At 45.0% G+C, this 18,511-nt stretch overlaps 1 protein-coding gene across 11 annotated transcripts in view; it reads right to left on the reverse strand.

Moving 5' to 3' along the window:
• The window catches only part of LOC111250370 (ELAV-like protein 1), a 333,939-nt gene that overhangs the window by 133,090 nt on the left and 182,338 nt on the right, over nt 1-18,511 (reverse strand). For 2 of the 11 annotated variants that reach the window (XM_086988641.1, XM_086988640.1), the window contains exon 2: nt 16,322-16,656. The exons of the other annotated variants lie outside the window; for them this stretch is intronic. The gene's annotated coding sequence lies outside the window, so the exon portion shown is untranslated. The remainder of the gene's footprint in view (nt 1-16,321; nt 16,657-18,511) is intronic. 11 annotated transcript variants of the gene reach the window in all.

Raw genomic sequence — 18,511 nt, forward strand, 5'->3', positions numbered from 1 at the left:
GGACCATAATCGGTGTCTTAAATCACCCGGGCCATAATCGGTATCTTTTATCATAGGTCGCTTATCTTCCGAACCGTTATAGTTAATGCAATGTGCCCCTTACGCCCGTTGTTTGTTTCATCCGACGTCCCCCCTTTCCATTTTCGAGTATTTTTCTCAAACCCTCACTTTTTAAAGCGTCCTCCGCAAGAACAATGCTACTAGGATGCGTCCAACGTTATGAAGTAGTCCTAAAGTGGCCTAGCCGGATTATTTCACTGCTGCTGACGAGGCTAGCGCGGACTGGGGAAATCCCCAGTTACTCACGCGTTTAAGGCAAGGCAGACAAAAGAGCAAATAGGTAAACTGGATGACGGTTAAATAGAAGCACTGACCCGGGGCCACGAGATCGACTGCGGGGTTTGGACTATGGAGAAGATCATGCAATGACGCGGGGTTCTTATGTGGGTGGGGTACTCGAAGCCCGCTCTATGTCTGTCGCGTACGAAGTGTTGTTCTCAGCTTCTAGTACCGCCGTCGCTGCTACCGTCATTTCTTCATTAATGACGAGGAATGTGTCGCTTATGAGAGGATAGCAAAGCGGACGAAAAAGACGGCGCTACGAAGAGGAGTCGCACAGTGCGCCCATTATCTTCTAGGAAACGGCGGACCGTTAGCGGGCTTATGCGTATGGTGGCCTTATATTCGCTGGGCGGTGGCTGTGGGTTCCCCTACGCTCCTAGCCCCTTTTTAGTCCCCTCGACTGGTGTTTGCTTCCACATAAAGAGACAGTAATCGCGCTGTACATCTTGGTAATCGAACTGTACATCTTGGTAAATGGGGACGCCTACGCGCTGACTTTTTAATGAGGTTTCGGTAGCAGAGTAGCGATTGGTGACAGGCCATAAACGATTGCCGTTTGCCTGCACCCAGTAGCCGCCAAACAGGCGCGGCTAATAGAAGGCCAAATCTAGGCCCTTACCACAAGAACCGCAAGTAGCAGACATTGCTGCAGTTTAATGCCGCCGATTGCGTTGCTATGAGTAAAGATGGCCGCAGCCATGGAGGAAACAACAGCGGAATTAGAATAGAGTGCTCGTTGAATGTTTAGGATTCAATTTTGTATGCTTAGAATGCATGGTACACTACTTAGGTGTGTCATAATTTCGATACGTGGGTACGCGGTATGCCGTACTCGAGGTGAGGGGTCGTTGTACCAGAGGCTTTTCCGTTAACGTTAAAAATCCCTTTGACGACAAACACCGAACAACCTGAGCGAATACCTGAAGTTGTTATTATTAAAAATGTATTATGCTAAAATTTATTTTGACCTTGTTTCAAGTTTGTAAAATGTAATTAATTATATACTGAATACCTTGCGTAGCTCGTTTTTGCCAAAAATCTGTTCAACTGTTATAATTAGAGGCAATGCATAAAAATCTTTCTCTATCATCTAGATGTTTTAACTAAGCTGAGCAAGGACAACGGCATTCAACGGTATCGGAAACCTGTGGGATCACTTTTTGAGTACGAATTGACACTGCCATTGGTCAGCTATGTTATAAGCATAGTGTGGTGCTCTCCATCAGACTCCTTAGTGCTCAGTACCTCTCCCTCTGTCACTAATGCGAACATCTGGTAATAAGTGAACGATACTCATTTAGTAAGTAACATAAAAGCTCTTGGCTCCTTTGTTCGCTCACTTTTTGTACACATCTATACGAGTATTGTTCATTAAGGTTTCTTTTTTTTTTTGGCACAATACTAGACGTTTTCGTGCACGTAACGTTATATTTTCAAGTAACGTTCATAACATTTTCTCGGCCTGCCCTCGTGGCATATTTCTATCCCTCCATCACGTGTATATGTGATGAAACAGTACGTTTTGTACCAGTTCCTTACTGTGCAGAGTTGATTCGTCCGCATCTAGCCTAGACATGCGCGCTAGCAAAAATTAGTGGAATAACAAAAGGCTCTATCGCACTATTCGGGTCCTCTATTGGTCTGATTGGCGGGCCTTGAAAGTTCCGCCTGAGAGAACGCCGAGAATATCTATTGGCCCGCTTACCTTCGTTGGTTTGGCGCTTGGGGACGTAGCATGACAGGACGAAGTGGCGAGCTCTACGTAGTGTTCACTAGGCCACCTCTCTGCATGGTAGGCAGACCCGTCTTTTACAGAGTCACTTACGGCTTTTTCTAAGCCTGGACGATTGTCGATACATTTGTCGCCGTGTTGTCGGCCAATCTTCTAAACGCGATGCTGTCCGATAGTGTTAAAAGCTATTCGCTAAATATCTGTGAATGCAATGTATGTATGCACTCCTCTGTTTATCTGAACGATGCCATAGGTTGCATCAAGTGACGGGAGTAACCGCGCAGACTAATAAACGGGTTCTCCAATCGGTCTATTTGCTGTTTTCCTATATTGTCGCTTTCTTTCCTCGTCCTCTATTCCTAGTTGGCTCTCTTGCTTGTTCTGTTGCCTGTTTCCTACCGTGTTTCCACTGTGAATGACTGTAGTTTGAAGAATGTCTGTTGACTAGTCTTCGTTACAAGACGCTAAGGGACAAAATCTCTCTGAGGCAATGAAACAATGGGGGCGTCGAATAGTTTGGCGCCCGTCGACAAGCGTATCGATCAGCTAATCTCGTGTCAGATCGTCTCGATCGTATGTCAGAGGGTTTCTGGCAACTAAGGACAGCTTGTATATAGGTGCTAACTACGCTGCTCTTAATGTTCGACGCTCTAGTTTTAGGGAACAGCATGGAAAATCTTAGAGAGAATCGCCTAGAGCCTGATACGTGGGTTATTTTAGCCTATTACGAGCTTATTTTATCTTTATCTAAAAAGATTAAATGGTCGCGTCAACAACAACTGGAATAGATTTGGCAGCGTACTATAAAGTTGAAAGAAACTGCGAGATAAAATTGTTGTAATGTCGCTGACGGCATCGTTGAGGGTCTTATTGCATAATTATTTTTTCATTTGTGTGTGTGTGTGTGTCGCTAACAAGCGTCAACTGGAAATGCGGTTAGTTCCTGCTTTCAGGATACGCTTATAACCGGGCGTTTAGAATAGAATTGGGCGTTCAGAAGCGTTCAAATGTTGTCGACAACTCCCAGCCCAACAAGCAGACCCGGCGCAGCAGCTGATGGTAGCCAATAGCCAGCCATCCTGTTAAGCTACCAGACGAACACTGGAACGACCCAGGAAAGCTTTAAGATTTTCTAAAACTCGGAAACGCAGAGGCGATAGAAACACTGTGAGATACTGGAGATGGGGCCAGATAACTGCAAAGATATTTGTTTTTGCTACTGCCTTGAGCCCATATACCATGCACATAAACACACTCATCGTGACCGGAACACTGCAAGACGAATTATATCAGTCTGCCGGGAGCAACCGAAAAGGCTGTTTGACCAATTAGTCTCCCACGGGGCTATAGGACCACTAATTTCCCAACAAAGCAGAGGCACAAGTTTACGGCTTCAAAACGCTTCGTTTAAAGCGCAAGTTTTTTTTTTTAACGCGAAATAGATACAGTACTGACGTTCGAGTAACTACTGACTGGCCAATCGAATCCGCTTCACAATGTCAAGTAAATAGCCTATGATCTAGTGGAAAGCTCTAAACTCTAGTAGTGGTTTTTATTGCGTATGATTTTGTACTAGATGTGAGTGTTGTCAGTAACTTTAAGCGTACGGTTGACCTCCCTCTTACAAAACCTCCGCTTTTTTTTTTCTTAAAGAAGAAAAATGAATTGTGCGATACAACTCGTTTTTGTTTTTTTAAATGTTAGTAGTAAATCCTGCTGTATCGCACGATAATTTTGTTGACAGCTCGTGTTTATAATAACAATAATAATCTAATAAACAATTATCTTCAAAGAATTGCAAATGTCCTCCTGTTCCTTTATTTTTGGCCATTCGTAGGGTGAGCTAAGACACAGAAACTTAAGGGTGCAAATAAGCATTTCTAGTGTGCCAACCATACATTCATTGGGGGTACACTGCGTAACAAAAAATCTTTTTTCGAAAACTTCGTTTGGATCGACAGTGAAAAATCTATTGTGTGAGGAAGTTTCAGACTCCCTAGTCGCTTGGTCGGCCGGCCTCCTGCGAAGCGTCGACATCCAGAAAGATGTTTGCCTTACCACAACAGTGCAGACATCGTTGCTAACGATCGAATAAAGATAGGCCTAGAACAACGAGGAATCAACGCGAAACGGGTGATTTAGCAGAAAATGACTTTCTCGGTCTTAAGTTGCCATCCAACTTGTGCACTCGCTCAACCTGAGAGACCGTTTGTGGTAACACAAATCATCGAAAAATCCATATACCAAACTCAGCTGGATCTGTGCACAAAAATACCTAATGCTTTAAAAACAAATTTAAACTCAAAAGTAATGGTCGTTAATACTTTTTATTTTCATTATATCGCTAATTTTTTATATATCGTCGAAAAAATGTGTTATTACGAACGAGCAATTTTGAATTAAGTTTTACTTCGCATTGTATTTAGCCCTTGATGAACTCCACTAAATTGTTAGTCAATTCATCATTTACCGCTGTGATGATCAAAAAAACTACAGCATCTCTATCAGCAAAAATAACAATGACAGACGCGCCGCGGCGTATGTGACGACGAACTTGGTTTCAGGAAGTAAGATCTGTTAGTAGAAGCCTGATGACTCCGAATGGTCTGTTTCATGAGTTTCGTGTTTCTATTTCTATTTCACTGATGATCTTAATCGGAAGAAAAGCACGAAAAAGCGCACGCCTAGGTCGTTCAGGCCGATTAGCAGTGAATCATGTTCTGCTGGCGGCTTCGGATTTGCAATTGTTCGAAAACCTAGTGAAGTTCTTTTTTCTCACTCCCTAACTGAACAAAACGAAGTCAACTGGAGAAGCAACAGCAGCAGGAAAACGGAGATAGGACAGGTACGAGATAGGACGCTTTATCTCAATCACGGGGCCCTCGAAACACGGCTGTTCGTCGGACGGGAAGCCGTGACTCTACAAAACTCTAACCTAACCAAAAAGAACTCTTCGGCTGTGCTTTTTGCTACCGATTCCTGAGCTGCAGGGTGCCCACCGCCTATCGGCTACTCTTTGCTCTAACGCATACACAATTACATGAAGGCGCACATGCATTACACGGGCTCAGAGCTAGTTGTTATTTTGTCTGAGCAAAGAAGAGACTGGACAAAAGCAAACCTCCCAAAGCTTGGAGAACCTTAAGCAGCGCGGAGTGCTGTTCACCTGTCTATCACGTCTCGCTAGGGCCGGCCACCATCCTTGATGCACACGTATTACCATTAATTACGGTTGCGTGTTTCCTCCGTAGCCCTTAGGTTCTTCGGCTTCAAGTCTGTTTACCTTCTTCATCATCCGCCTTCTGCTTCTGTCTCTTTTCCTCGCAGTTCTACGAAAGTACCCTAGCACCGCTTTCTCTCTGTAGTGTGGCCCGTACGCGACAGCTTCGTCTCGCAGACGTTGATAGTTGCATATTTTTTCCCACAAAACGAAAAACAAACGTTATTTGTCGGACAGATCTTATTTGCTGGCTTCCATTGACAGCGTACTGATCCGTAGCATCTCACGATCGAAATTTAGAAACGTTTAGGAGCGTGCAAAAGTTAGCAAGCAACACCGCATCAATGGTTACTCGAAGACTGGCAACGTAAGACGTTCTACAGCATCGTTTCCCTGTTTGCCCGGTGCCCGACGTTTGATTGTTTTGGTCCCGCAAACGCGTGCCGTAGTTGCTATCTGCTCTCTACGGCCGCGGTGCTTAGCGCGAGCAGAAGTTGTAGGAATCCCGACTTTCCTAAAAGCTAGAACGGTTTAGAGTGTACTGCACTCATCTCAGAGACATGACATTTCAGGACAACTCCGCGGCATGCCGCCTGGTTCCACGAACCGACCATTGGCTACGGGCTATGGACTCTGTAGCTTGATCAAACAAGGAGCAGCATCCTGTGTTAGTTTGGCGTGCGTCGTAGAAACTTGGCTGTCACTGTTATTGTCGTCCTTTGGTAGCAGCAACAGCAAAAAAAACCTTGCCAATGTTAATTCTCAGTTCAGCTGCAGCTGTGATTATGATGGTGATAATGATCCGACTGATATTGATGATGATGATGATTCTGCTGGTAGATGGCTGTTTGCTAGGACGAGACTATTAAAAAGATAACGGCGCCCGTAATGATGCGAGCACGACAGTTCACGGTGTTCTGGAGGGAGCAGGCGTCTAGCGTGTCGATCGTCGTACGATCGTAGTGTCTGTATTGAGAGCTACAAAGTATTAAGAGCAGTCAGAGGAATCCCCCTGCATGCCGTTTTATCCGAACCGTGCCACCGTCCGCTAGCGAAAAAATAGATAACGACACACATTGGCTCATTTTCGTCCTCCCTTATCAGAACAGGGACGATTCTTAGAGAACTGCTGCTAGTAAAGCCCGGGCGTCGACGTCTAACGCCTCCGTATTTTGGCCCCGTTGCAGGAGTTACCTGTGCCGAAGTGCCTTCGGCATGGCCTTGTCTCGGTCTCCCAGGGCTTCTTAGATGCATTGTCTATCTTCAAACGCACAGATCACGGCTGACGTAGTGCAAGCATGCTGGAGATCGTGAACTCACCTCTAGTGAGAATCTAGGAATATCTAATCCTCGCCGTTCCATTTGCTTTGGCGCCCCTGTGGAGTAATATGCGCATGCGCAAACGAATTAACGAAAGATAACGTTTTCCTCGCCCTACATTTACCCAATTCTTTTTTTTAACAACAGGAGCCGAAGCACCGGTTCAAATGAAGGTCCCGGCTGGTGGCATGATTCAGTGCTGCAGTGGCCTACATAGACCTTATCGGCAGCTGCGGCGCGAAAGCGACAAAAGTAATATCAGCGTTAACCAATGATTACAGTGTCTTGATGCAGTGATTCAAGGCCAGAAACAATATTCCTGCTGCGATCAGATAAACGAACGAGATAACAGACAGATTTATACCGCGAGAGGTTTTCGATTTTAGGTAAAGCGTTGTAGACAAATCAATACATTGAAAAATGCATTGAAAGTGAACCTCAGCAAGGGACGGAGGAAGATCGACATTGAAGGCCTACCGCCGCCTTCGCAATCTGGGATTAATCGAACCATTTTTCTAATTGTAAACCATTTGATCAATTAGAGCGGGTTGGCGCGTAAATCGAGCGATGGATTATTACTGTCACTTAGAATAATCATAGGCAACGAGGCATCATACAACCATGGCTCAGTTTGTCATAGGTTTCGATACCTGATCAAAGCTATTGAAAATAAGGTCGCCTACAGGTGATCCAGGTGCCAACAACGCAACGCAAATTATACCTTGTAGCACGATGTTAAAGCAGGCCTATAAATTGATATTGGCGAGAATAGGTCAACGTCAAGATATGAAGAAACATGCATACATTTTATGAAGGCAGATTAAGGGTTACAGCGGTAAATCATATTTGAAAATCGTTACTAGATCTCTATACAAGACGTTAGCGTTCTTAGTGATTTTTTTCTTTGCTCTGGTTTTCTCAATGATGCCGAAAGAGCAATTTCTAATTGGTGCAATGTTGGACGGACATCGTTTTAAAAGGCGAACATAGGCATAGATCATTGTGATGGACTCTCGTTTTCTAACTGAAATACTAATTTTCGCTAGCTAATTAGTTTCGGACCAGAAAGGACCAGAACTACCTCTTGCACTTATCTAGTCATTTCTATTATGTCGCCAATGCACTTACGTGTGGCTCGTTCTACCGCTTAAACCTTAGTTATGCTTAACATTTACCGCCAATAAATAAACGGACTATACGGACTATTTCTACAGGATTTGTTGTACGCTTACCTGTAAACCCTAGCACACATACACATTTTACATATTTCCATATTTTGATAAAATAATATAACTAATTTAATTTTTCATTTTTAATTCCTGTTTCAAATTATGAGCACATTATGTAAATAATTTTTCTACATAATTTAGTGTAGCTATGATAAATGAAAATTGAACTGCTAAATAATTTTCGGGCGAACGTTTTCTTCTTCAACACAACGACATTCAACTTCATTTAGCGCCCATTTAATACCTACTTGGTTTGCCTTCTCAGTTTGTCGGTGGGATTACTTACTTTGGTAATATACTACATTGCACAGATGTAACTATAGATAAAGGAACACCAGACTTCTTTTAGCCTTTTTTACTCCCAATTTACCCTTTCCCTGCCTTTCTATTTGGCCTTTCTTATCCGGAACGCCAATTATCCCATTTAAAACATCCATACAATCTTTAACCCATTCATAAACAAGCGTCATTCTTGTCCTTTTTCTCTTTGAATAGAAACAGAACAGACAGCACTTCTGTCGCGCCGAGTTTACCCCCCGAAGCGCTTCTTTTTAATTTCCACTTGTGTAGTTGCCCTTAACGACACTAAACCTCGTTTGGTAACGGCTGCATTGAGACATTTCGGCACAGGGTACTTACTTTGAAAAAGCGTTTGCATTGTCTGTAATTATTCATAAGCGTAGGAAGATCTGTGCCTTCCCGGTAGCTGGCAAATGCCGCTCGTCGGTACCCTTTTCAGTGACCAACTCCCCCCCCCCCTCTCTCTCTCTCCCTCTATTGTACCTTACATGCTTCGCGTATTTTTATAATGTTTATATCTCTCAACCTAACAAAATTCTAGAAATAAACCTTTGTTTTGTTTGGCTCCGGCGCCTTCATTTTCTATTATTTTTTAGCTATCGCTTTTCGCGGACGCCTCCCCCACAATTGAAAAGCCTTTTTTCCTTCACATCAGCAATATTTTTGTGGTAGTTGTTATGGCGGTGTTCCGGCAGAGGCAGGCAAAGTCTCAGCACACTTCACCCACCACTGAAGCCGCTATGTGCAACCTGTTGCAGATGTTCGCATCGCTTAGCCCCGCTTGCCGGCGACATCGGGGTGCTGCCAAAAACGAAGCACCAGTTTAGTCGAGTCTCGAAGTTTCAATATGATTGATTCACTCTGAAGGCGGGTGATTCATTTTAAAGCGCAGTAGGCGCCTACTCGTCAAAACTCCGGAGTCTCCGACGTCTAACCGAGATTAGTGCCCGTTTTCCGTAGAGAAAAACAGTGACGACAAGGAAAATACATTTCTTTTCATTGTTCCCTAATCTTGTTGTCGCCGCCGCCACTGCTGCTGCTAGTACCGACATCGCCCATTACTAAACAAGAGTACATAACTGAGCTACCGCAATGCGATCATCACCTGTTGGCCTTAGCGGAAGATGAGGTGTCAGAAATAACTTCAGCAACGATATTAGTTATAGCAATATGAGTAACTCCGTCTATTCATTTCTGTGCGTTAACGACAATGAGGCCAATGGTGATAAGATTATGTTTGCCAGTAATCGACAGTCATTTCAGCGTATCAATCATCTGCAAGTCGTGCAGGCTTCTATACAGCTGGTTCTGGCCATGAGTGGCCGTTAACTAGCCTGTGGGCGTACGGCCGCCGGAAACAACCGTCGTTGTTATCAGCAATAAGAATAACGGTAAGCTAACACGAAATAATCGAAAGTTATCACAAGTCACACCGGAAAGCGCCTTTCAAACAGCGTCTGCAGCTAGCTGATGTAACTACAAAATGAGACAAAAACAACCGCGGCTATAAAACACGAAAGGGACAGAGTAGGTACGTAAATGTTCTATTTTCTGATGGCAGAAATTGCAAATTTGCTTCGTTCGCAGCAAGCAACAGCCTGGCGTTTTACTCTGCTTCGTTCTTTACCACTCCACCTCCAAACAGATGAACAATCAGTGACTGCTAAAGGCCAACGTTACAGCGGATTATGTACACAAGCTTCGAAATTCGTTTTCCATTTTACCAACAGTTCACCTGGGCATATCAACAGAAATTTAAACATCTGATCAGACCCAGCGAGTGACAGGGTTTCCCGCTAAAGGCTCCTAACACGCAACGAGTGTACGAGTTATCAGCAAACCCTCATATGGAAGCTACTACAGATCAAGGAATCGATAAACAAGTGGGTTTAGGGGACGTCTGTCGAGGGCTTAAATTCTTCAGCTGTAATACAAAAACCTCTTCCATGTGCAATGACAGGATGAACAATGCTCTCGCATTACGCGTCTATTCGCGTAGGGGCAATAAAACATGGAGTAGGATATGTTAAAAGAACAAGAGAGACGCAAATAGTAGAATGGAAACGATGTACGATAGTGGCTGCGACCATCCACAGTGTGACGTTATATTTGACAGCCTCGGCAATGTTGGATTTCGACGTAGACGATGTCCCTGTTTGTGCTTTCCCTCTCGCCACCTTTCCCTCACCTCCCTCTCTCCAAGCTGACCCTTGATGTCGATTCAGCCTGCACCTGCAGCCTTTTCAAGCACGCCAAGTCTACATGCGAAGACATGTATACGGCACTGCTGGTAGGCGTCGATGCAGTAACGGGCTTGGTGTAGGCAAACTGGCAAAGCCTCACCACCCCTCCTCCCTTGATAGGTGGCAGCATTGATGGAGTAGCTCGTTTCCACTGTTCAACGAGATGAACGTCCGCCCTCGGCACTCATCTTGTAGCACGTACCCCTAATACATTTGCCCCTGTCCCGAAACAGGCAACGCACCCAACAACGCGTCCCATAAGGACTCACTTCAAAATGGCCCCCGCGTTGCGACCTGCAAAACGTTCGCGTCTATTCGGGCCTTCTCTGCTTCACTCTTCTGAGTTCTTTACGCGATAACCGCGTGACCGCGTCCCTTTGAATTGCCCCCAGCCATGCAATGAGCAGGCTGACATCAAGAAAGCAAGCCAAGCAGGTTATGTTCGGCGCTACGGGAGCCAGGAAAAAGGTCGTTGTTCCCCTTTTATTTAGCCCTCCACAAGAGCGTTTCATCGCGCGTACCTCATTTCCTATCTGTTCCTATTCGTTTGCTAATTAAACGAATGAATGCATTTGTCGGATAAATCGACGGTAACCAGCCGGACGCTAAAGGTCGGAGGGCACTAGGTGGGCTCGTACGCTCGTGAGCCGAGGACGATTATATGCTAATCGCTTACATTCATTATCCGGCAGAGCTGCGCAGGCATTGGATCGGTGGTATCCACCATAGTGAATAGCTGGAAGTCGGCCCGCTAGGCACGGGTAGACGGACACGCAAAGCAGAGCGTACGATGCAATGTTGCTGCCCCACCATAAGTGACACAGGCGTCTCGTGTTGACACCTCAGCCTATTTCATCCACGGTCTGTCCTCTCCGTGACGCTTGCAATGGCAGCGACACATTGAACATAGGCACATACACACCTTTAAAAGTCCACACGAAAATGCGTCTGTTGGCAAGGGCTAGGAGCGATCTAAGCAGTTCATTGGGGCACGCATTCACCAAGATACACAGACCCAAGATAATGCCGTACGTAACATTTAGCCATATTGCTGCCTACGGTACTAACATTCGAACGGCGCTCTAGCTTAACGAAGCAGCTTGAGACAAATGTGCGAAGGAGGGAGAGAACACAGAAAATTACTGGTTAACCGGGAGGCGGCGAAAGAGCAAGGGGCGGGAGAGGGTGACGGAAAGGGGTGCATGCATATACAAACCAAATGACTCCTGGCAAACCGATAAGCTAATGATGAGAGATAGAGCGTGCCGCCCTGCAACAGAAAAATATGTTGAAAGGAGCTTCTTTGCCGGAGCGACAAGGAAGCAGGAAGTCAGCCGAGTCGTCGACTGAACGTCGCCCACCACTACGGTAGCAGCGGGTCGGTACCATATAGCCGAAAAAGCATGGATAGCGTTGCAGTGTATTGTCGCTGCGTTATGTGTGTACCACTGGTAACCATCTGGATCAAATATAAGAGTGCCTAGATCCGCGTTACGGTTTCTTTGCTGCCGTCAAAGCACCACTTCGCTGGATGTAAACGTGTTAAATTGAATAGGAGTCAGGCCCTCACAGTGGTGTAATATGACAGTGAGAAGAGAGCCAATAAAGCACTTCCACCTTTTAACTATAAAGTAAAACTTTTTAAGATGTAGCTCACTGTGACTCTGTTTATTAAATCAATATGCGATCAGACTGTGAGGTATATGCAGGACGAGATTAAGCGCATCGCAGTGGCTTTTCCAAGCTCGCAAAAGGTAGGTCCGCTACATTGCGGAGTGTCCGGTCCGATGTGAAGTATCACATGCCATGCTTCTTCCCTTCGATCATTCGGTTGGCGTAGATCAGTGAGATACGGACTTACGATGCCTTTAGATGAACAGAGGGACATGCAAAGCGAGTTGTTTATTACAATGATTAGGACCGCGGCCGCTACTGCTACCCGCGTCTTGTGGTAGTTACAATCATTCCCGCTAGGATGCAAATGGCGTTCTACACGTAGAAGTCAGTCCTTGCATAAGTTTTATCAAAATTTGAAATAGTTCCCTCTCCTTACAGCAGTGCGTTTTGAAAAATGATGCATTTTTAATTTCCAGTTGTTTTTTCTCTTATTTTTTTACTTTGGGACTGTTAAACCGGCATCTTCGTATAGCCAAGCATTATTATATGGACAAGCAAATGAATGCCCTATCCTATTTCTCCTGTCTTAATCAGCATGTTTCAGAAAATCATAGAAATATATGAGAAAACTATTCCACTACGCTAAGAACCTCATAATCAGCTTTCAGTCAATAGCGTGTCAGTAGAAATTTTCTGTCGCATTGAGCAATATCAAGCAGAGGTCAGTCTGAAACGGCTTGTCGATATTGTTGCCTTCATAGTTTTTTATAGTCAATGTTTTCGTCGCCTTACTACGCGCAGGAGCCAGTTTTCCCCGTTGCTCGCCGATCAAAAGTCCCACAAACCGCCGAAGAACTGCCTTCCTGATATTCCTTTGTGTCTCCCTTGCTTTTCCCTCGGTCAGATATGGCTTCAATACCCTTCGCTTGCGCATCAATCAAGCTTTCATTTCCAATAGCGACTTGTTCAGTCTCTTTGTGAGCCCATCGTTTCCTTTGAAGGGGGGAAAACGTTCGCGTTCGTCTACATTCGCTACACAAATAGCAGCAAAAGAAGACGACGACCAAGTCCTACTCGCTGAGAATGTCCCGTTACGCATTACCCCACGCTGGACGAGCAAACCTCTGCGTTGCTCCGCTTGCCGATGCCTACATCGCGAGCTGCTCGGTAGTACGAGCGGTAGCCCATAGCTAGGTAGATAGTGCCCGAGCGACACGCAAAGGAGTGGTTAATAAATAATTCTTATTGTTGGAGTCTTCAAGCGCCTTTTGATGATTGAAAAATTTCAATTACTCGAAAAGCAGAAGGGGAAAGAGAATCTAGACAATAAAAGAACAGCGTCTCAGGGTTGTAGTGACGAGCCAGACTCGATTTGGTGGTGAGTCCGCGCATCAAGCAACTTCACGCTCAGCGTCGTCGGTTCGTAGAAGCAAAGCAAGCTTCGTTTTGGACGACAATTTAAAATGAGAATTGCTATTTACTAGTCGCTTATGAAGTATAAGGTGTTCGACCGTTTATGGTATAACGTAAGTGAGGATACGGCGGTGTAGATTTATTACCGGTGCGTTACAACTGGCGACCATTTGCTACTTTGACGCAAAAGTTTGTAAACGTTGGAGCAAGACCGAGACAAACAAGCATTGTCCGAATGTTCGAATTCAAACGAGTGTCAACCTAAGTTAGCCTTTAAACAGCCAAGCTACTGAAGGCTACGTACGTGCGATTCCACTGTACGGTCAGGCTGTTTAAAATACTATTGCCATTTTTAATATATATAATATACTTTAATATATGAAAAAATGTACAAGCACATGCAGACTATATATTTCTAGACGTGCAGACCATAGCAGACTTGTAACATTCGTAAATACGACTGAATATCAACAAAACTTTCAGCAGTCATAACTTTGTTGCGATGGTGCCATTAGCAGATGGCCGAGCTTGAATCGCAGCTACTGCACGTCTGATGTGGCGTCTGCTCTGTCACCTTCAAACTCTGCAACTCCAAACACCTCTGTAGCTGCCAAAAGTGTATACGTCCCATTTGCAGGAAAAGGAACGTCGCGCCATTCGGGCAACTGTAGTGAGCCCGCGATTTTCGTCACTATCGTAAACCAAAGGCCGTTCCTGCGCCTGGTGCCTGGTATGACCGTCTTGCGACCGACATGCGAGATCGAGCAATGCCAATAATAGAAGTACCGTCAAACATAGGGAACCGCTTGTTCGACTAAATTTTAGAGTATTTTGGGGGGTGCGTTTCTTTGAAGTCAGCGAATGATATCGTACGATGTCACTGTACGGTGTACTTCTTCGTCAAGTGTGCCTCTGGAAGAACCTAGTGGCTAACGTTGACAGATCAGGAAGCTTAGTGACGTTTTTCCAGAAACTTTAATAACCCCATATTACTTTAGATCAAATGCTTGGAGCAAAGCGACGCTCTCGACTTGCTTCTTGTCTTTATAGCACTATGCGACAAGGTACTGTCCGGCCTGGTTTGCCAGCCTGCCGTGTCGCCTGCCACTTGAGGCAACTTGAAGTACCGTCACGGAGATGCTTGGAATTGCATGATCTCCGCCAATGGGCAAACAGTCAGAGACTGCCGGGTAACTGGGAGTTGATGCTTGTAGTAGTAGGGCAATCATGTAGGGGAGTTAACGCAGGCTCATCTTATCAGAGTATTAAGAGCGCCGCGAATGAAGCTCGAGGGGTTGCACGATGGGGAGTGATGTACAACAATCGCAAACACATTTTCCCAGTGTGTCATTATCGATAGCAATGGTTGTAGTACTACGCTGAAGCTCAATGAGTGCATCACTTTATTTAGATGACGTTTTGTACGGAGTGGCTCCTTGTTCAAAATAGGCTAGCTCGATCTCTTATCTGCCGCTTGTGACCTTCAAATGAAAGATGCATAGAATAGGAGTACGAGTCCGCTCAAAGCATTTCCTCGACTCAAACGCCTCCCATCAGGGATCGTCAACCATGGTTTTGTCGTTTGTTAGCATCTTATTCGCACTGCACGTGCGCACGACCGCAATTTTTCTATGACGAGCTGCTCTCTTCGTGTAGGTGAGGGGGTGAGAGGGGAGAGAGAGAGGGGGAGAGGGAGAGAAAGGGGAGAGATCATTCTTTTTTTAGACAACCAAACCCATACTGCCTGCCACTATTGGTAGTCTGGCATTTGCGTACGTTTTGAGCCGTGCCGCGATGCCGTGGAAGAACAGCACTCTGAACATTGTTGAAACGAAACAACGTAACTTGTACAAACGCTTTGGTAGAATCGAGATCCGACGCGATAGAACTCTACAAAAACAACCAGCGTCTGGCAATAACTGCAAACCGCGAACACCTACATTGTACAATATTTAGTTCGTGTATTGGTCTTCGCAACTGGACCTCTCTCGCTGGGCACCCAATGATCTTTTTTCTTTGGTGGGAAAAAAGGAGGTTCCAATGGTAATGGACGTTAAAGCAGTTATAGTGGCTCTACTCACACTATACTCGTCTGTCTACCCTCCCACCCACCTTCCCCCAAATATGAAGGAGTGTATGGCCATACATATATCAAAATTCGGCTTGCGGGTGTAGGCGCATCTGTTCGAGGGTTAGCAAACCTGCTTAGCCTGGCGTGTTCGGATCCTTTGGGAGTGTTCAGTTTACTTTTTTTGCCCTTGCATTGTCTAAGAGATTGACCGTTGACATCCACTGAGGAGAATACAGTGGCATAGCATAGGAGAACGTATGCTACGTATGAAACTATTGTACTGAACGGCTAAAATTAGGCCAGCGATATAATCGTTTGGTATCATATTGCCCCAATTTTTTTATATTCTAAATTAGTTATTGGCGATAATGATTGCATATGTATATAGAATGTACTATTAAGACTCACGCGTTAGAAATCTTTACGTTATAACTTTGAAAGCTACTTGAAGCAACGCTGTACCAGCGATTGGCTTACCCTGTTAGATAGAGTGAGTAGCATTGTTCGTATACCTTTTAACGTCCCTACCTTTCATTTATCTATTTCGAAAAAGTTTTGCTTTTGACCGCATCAAAAGTTCCCATTCAAGCCCAACCATAGCTTTAACCGATCGTGAACATGAGTAAAATCGAACAGCCCTCGCGAAAGCTGTGCATTTAATTCTTTTGTACTTCAAATAATACTTCAATGAAGTGTACAAGCACTAAATAATCAGCTGACGTAACAGGATAGAGAAATATAGTTCTCTAATTAAAATTGCATTTACTCTCTGTAATCTTATGACCGAACCCGCTTTCAATAAGGATTTCTCCTCTATGAATCACGCATACGCACAATTTTACGTTCGTAAGGCTCGATTTCAGGAGGCTAGTTTAGCTGTGGTGCCGATGGCCACTTGATGTATACGTAGGCTGCGATGATAACACGTTGGACTCAACATCATCGGAGCACTCCTTGTTTTTCTGACTGAGCTCGCCGACGAAACCCCTCCTAAGACCCCTACATGCAAGCAGGCAAACCAGTGATGTACGCACGAACCGGCCTGATGTCGACTTTACCCCACTACGAACCTCCAACGAGTCGACCGGTTTGGAGCGCTCATGATTTTTTGTTCATTATCTCTCTTCGACTTTTACTCGTTCGCGTCTTCGTTGCCATGGAACACTTACCTAGAAGAAGAGAAAAGAGTAAAAAGAAAAGAAAAAAGAGAATTATTATGAGAATTGATTGAATCACTGTGCTAACCTAACCAGCCATCCTAGATCTAGCGCCCACTCCCGTCGTCGTATCCATTCTGCGCCCCAGGTCTCGCTCTCGCTACATTCCTCCTGCCCTTCAGCAAGGCTTGGCGATACCTCAGCGATTTCATTCGAAGGAAAAGCTCAATTTTTCTACCAACAGTATTTCCGCCTCCACTGCCACTACCACCTTCTACTGATATTGCTTTCTATTGGCTCAACACCCCTGTCGTACCCATCATACGTCGGTCTCTTAGAGTGAATTCGAGGGACCATGCTACACAGCGGCGGGTAAAACCAAAGTCGGTGGCCCTCATTGAGGTGGCCAGGGAAGACCGAAAAAGGAGAAAGGCTGGGCCGGTGGCAGCATGAGCATTGATGGTCCTCAGCCGGCGCCATGAATTCTGTGAGTTCGGGGGGGGGGGGGGGGGGGGGGGGGGGGGTAGTAGTAGTAGTAGTACTTGGCGATGGCAGTGGAGTGTCGATGGTCGTCAGAAAACTGCCAGCGACCGTTAGCAGAGGCACTCTACGAGAATGGGAGGATGTGGTATGACCGCTGGCGAATAAGGAGAGATAAGATTTTATTGCATGGCTGAATCAGGCCAGAGTTTCTCTCTCCTTCTCTGGAGCTTTAGCGATTCTGATCGCACGTTGAGGGAAATAAGAGCCGTTTCACTGTCAGATGAAATATTCGCCCTGTTCTGCGTCAAGCTCATTATCGTCCTCGAGCAGCAAAAGGCGATCCTCTTTCTTCTGCTCTTCTGTTTAGCTGAGACCTGGAGCCTAACCCGGCTAGCACCTTCAGCAACGAACTCGTTCCATCCCCAGATTTCTTTTCATTGCAAGCCCTTTCGGGACCGTCGAAGACCTCTGTCTTACTCTCTATATCTGTCTAACCCACTGTGTGGCAGAAGAAGGGGCAGAAGAACGTTGAAAAATCTATGTTTTGGCTACGCGGAGAACCGGTCGCACCAAATCCGCCATCCGTCACTGGTAACTGGAGCAATACTCTGTAGTACTCGAGGTTCACCGGGCGTCAGAAGCTTCCGCGTCGTCGGACAGCATCAGCGACCGCGGGATGCTAGCAGCTACACTGCGGCCAAAATATCTAGGAAGATAGCTGTCGGATTTTTTCAAATTATCTTCTCTCTAGTCGTGGGATAAGGGCGAGAAAAAAAGGGGAAAAGGCCAGCGGGATCTTGTAGATTTTTCGGAGTAAAACAACGGTTTTCTCCTGATCTCAAGCTTCTAGATACCTCACAGACAGATGCACAGATATTCTTGCACATCTATGACGATAACTACCTAGCTGTAAAAGCATTTGATTTACATCGTGTCCAAATATTCCGTATCATGAGAGGATTAATATAAGCTAAAGAAGGAAAACTTCGTTAGTATTTTCACGTAAAATGTAAGTGCTAAAACAAACGCAGCTTGATGAAATAAGACGTCAGCAAATCACAACGGATCAGTTGCAAGTTACGTTAAAAAGTAAGCTCAGCGTACTTAGTTTATGGGATGTTGAAGCCAATAAAATACATTCGAATTGAAAAACTAGATAGAGCTATTTAATAATTGCTGTAAACATAGTGAGTGTTTTTTTTATTGGCTAATAAAAAAAAGTTTCTAATAAAGAAGAATCTCTGCACAACTATCTCATTTGCCTTGTGCTCTGAGATAAATAGACTAAATCGTTCCCGTTAATTGCGCTCCTAGACCAATCTATAGTACATTTACAATTGTGTTGTTTCATCGCAGATACGCGCACATGTTCGAAAAATTAGTG

The sequence above is a fragment of the Varroa destructor genome, unplaced genomic scaffold (genome assembly GCF_002443255.2).
Source record: "Varroa destructor unplaced genomic scaffold, Vdes_3.0 BEIS01000004.1, whole genome shotgun sequence".
Lineage (NCBI taxonomy): Eukaryota > Metazoa > Arthropoda > Arachnida > Mesostigmata > Varroidae > Varroa > Varroa destructor.